The 3,203-nt window shown below is 32.7% G+C and overlaps 1 protein-coding gene and 1 long non-coding RNA gene across 4 annotated transcripts in view; one reads left to right on the top strand and one right to left on the bottom strand.

Annotated features, from left to right (window-relative positions):
• Positions 1–3,203, bottom strand: part of LOC107666865 (uncharacterized) — a 20,972-nt gene that overhangs the window by 6,588 nt on the left and 11,181 nt on the right. Inside the window, exon 2 of the long non-coding RNA XR_001631732.1 lies at positions 200–206. This is a non-coding gene — a long non-coding RNA (uncharacterized LOC107666865). The remainder of the gene's footprint in view (positions 1–199; positions 207–3,203) is intronic.
• The window catches only part of LOC107666864 (syntaxin-12-like), a 101,565-nt gene that overhangs the window by 949 nt on the left and 97,413 nt on the right, over positions 1–3,203 (top strand). The window lies entirely within an intron of this gene.

Genomic DNA, 3,203 nt, shown 5'->3' on the forward strand with positions numbered 1-3,203 from the left:
CGTACCATGCAGTGGAAAAGCGCCATAAGATCAGAGAAGATCCTCAAAGATTCAATTTATAGTTAACAGGCAGAGTAAGACAGACCGATATTAAACGGGAAGCATGATTTAGGAGCTGAGTCACTGGTTACATGCAGAAAGCAGGGATAATAGTGTTGTTGCTTACTTGTTTGGAAAATGTTTAGCCTAAACCTTTGACATTTTATCTTGGACACGTCAGCAGTCATGACCTGTCAGTTAAATTTATGAAACCAAGCTGAATACAGTCAAACTAGAAAACTTTTATTTTATTTTATTTTTGTATAGTCAGTATTTTATATTTATTTTAAAATTCTCATTTATCCTATTTTTATATTTAGATTGTTTTCCATTATATAACACCCAAATCATAAAATTAATAAAATATTTTAAAATATTAAAATTAACTTTCATACTGAACATCATGACACTGAGATGCTTAAATTCACTTGATTTGAGTTTTTAGTGTTTTATTTTAAATTTATTTATGAATACTAGTATAGAATAGAATAATAATACAAATTGATTTTCATATCAGCCAACATCAAAACAATTTTATGCCTTTCTGTATGAGCAAGAATTTTAATATCAGTGGATCTTCAGTGATACATATTACTGTAAATGGAAATGCTGTATCATTAACGTTTCTCAAATCTTGGGGGCGTGAACCATTATTATGTGGCCCTGCCCACATGCTATGATGTCACACATCAGCATTTATAGTTTTCTTTATTTATTTAATTTTGCCTTTTCTGTGCTGAAATATAAATGAAGCTGTATGAAAGTCATATGGTTTTCAAAAGATATGAGGGTGAGTAAATGAATTTTTAGGTCTATCCTTTTAAGATTTTTCAGATTTTACATTTATTGCACATTAGTATTTAATTTGCCTCAGTTAATAAATTGCATGTGATTGAAAACTTCAAATATAAAAGATTTTATAGAGATGAATATGAAATGGTTACATAAGATCAGAGACCCTTAGCCGTGGCCTCTCTGTTGGAAAATGCCCATTCCTGTTCTAATTGGTACTCATCCAGCACAGTGTCCTTTCGTCCGGCTGTTTTAATTAATCCTGTGTGTACTGTACATTCAACAGGCCAGATGAGTAAAGATACTATTCCTTCAGGAGAGGTTAAGGATGTGCTTTGCACATTCTTCATCCTAATTTAACACCCTCACGGTCACAATACAACAGCAGCCCAAGGAAAAAGGAGAGAAAGGGGAGATTGAAACTTTCCTTGTCCCCAACTTCCTTCCTCGCGCGGACACTTAACATTTACACAGGGAAATTATGTCAGACACGTTGAAGGTTATCACAAGTTATGACTAGCGAAATAACCAGAATCTAGTGGGACACACAATATACAATAAACCACCCAATAACGCTGTTCTGCTCTTTAGAAGGTCACTTGAGGATGTAGGTGGACTATATTTTGTTTTGTTTTCATCTATGCCACTTTTGGGTCTTCTAATTATGCTACATGCATTACGATTTTCATATTATTTAATTTATTTTATCACCTTCTGGTTTCTCTTCCCCTAAACTTTGTTTAAAAGATGATTTATTTGTCCAAACCCAAGCCTATCTAGTCTACTTTTTTTAGGTATTCCTGATACTTTTCCACAAAATTATGCCAAGAGATCTAATCTTGACCACTCTGCAGGGCAAAATCGCTTATACCATTTGTTGATAAGTCAATACCAGAATGCATCGTGTTGAGGTCTGTTTATTCAAACATTCATAATTATTAATTTAACTATAACAAAGCTAACAAAGGAAAATGTTTGATTATATTTTATTAGAAATATTTTATATTCCTATTTCATATTTTACATACGGAAAATAATAGGAAGCTTCATCCAATTAAAAATTACATTTCACCCAACTTTGCCAATAGAAATGCTATTTTGCTATTAGAAACAATTGTGAAATTAGTCAAATGTTGTACATCACATAATGAGTGATTTTGGTATACATGTAGAGTATACCATACATGTTTAAAAACTTAAATGTAATACTATATAAAAAATATAAAGATATATTTAAAAACAATTTAAATGACAAAAAGCACAACATAATTGTGCTTTTAACAAATTACTAAAACTTGTTCTAAAATGAAAACAAAAGCAGAAAATATAAAAAAAACTCAAACTTCAAAATATTAACAAAAACTATATTAGTATACTAAAATAACACTGATTATGAGTTTCCACTTTAGTTGCCTAATTAGACAGTTCACATCAAGTTTTAAAGTCAGCCACATACTGAAAGTTTTCATGAAAATAAAGCCACTCAACTCATACTACTTCCTCTTTTTCAACACACTGAGCACATGCACGGTCTGAATGGGGGGATTTAGGACATGTGTGCCCCTCCAACTCTCATCTTTCATATCCCAAAGATTTGATTTTTCCCTTTAAAGCCACAGCTTAAGAATGAAATGAAAGCTGCTATTCTTCATGTGGTCGTGATATGTTTCTGGAGATATGCCTTCTTGCAGAGTCACTCTCTTAGACCATGATTTTGAAGTGTGTGAGATTGTATACACCAACATATGCACATGAAAAAGAAAATGCATCAGAAAACTATATTGGCGTTTAGAAAACAACATTCAGGCGTGATGTTTTCAAGAGGTCTTCCTTGTAGGGTTGTAAGGCCAGAACAAAAGCCTGTGTGACACATTTCTGTTTTGCTCAGAGTCCATTAGAGTTTAAAGAGCCTGAAATAGAAGTGGCTAAATTGCTCTTTGCCTTTGTATCCAGGATGTTTATTAGGAGGTGGATGTGAATAAAGTCTCTGTGGATAGCCGTGATTGGAGGGGTGGAGTTAGGACAGAGGAGGCAAGTAAACTGATGCAGGAAGTTTGGATTTGTGCTTTTAGCACAGCCTTATGGAAAGGTGAGCTTTATGATAAAGCCAGAGCAAAGTCGTGACACATACCTGAATGAAATGGGTCGTGCTGTGCTATTCGTTGTCCAGTGACAAAAGTACATGCAAAAAACAGTATATGGAAATATATTATAAACTGTTATTTTTGAAAGTGTAAAATTAAGTTTTTTTTTTACTATATATATATATATATATATATAATAAATTATTGGTCAGAATTTATCATTATTATTGTTCATAAGTGTTGGGGTGGGCTAGCAATGCATTCTGGGGTAATCTTTAATTTTTAAGT

The sequence above is a fragment of the Sinocyclocheilus anshuiensis genome, unplaced genomic scaffold (genome assembly GCF_001515605.1).
Source record: "Sinocyclocheilus anshuiensis isolate Anshui unplaced genomic scaffold, SAMN03320099.WGS_v1.1 scaffold267, whole genome shotgun sequence".
Classification (NCBI taxonomy): Eukaryota; Metazoa; Chordata; class Actinopteri; order Cypriniformes; family Cyprinidae; genus Sinocyclocheilus; species Sinocyclocheilus anshuiensis.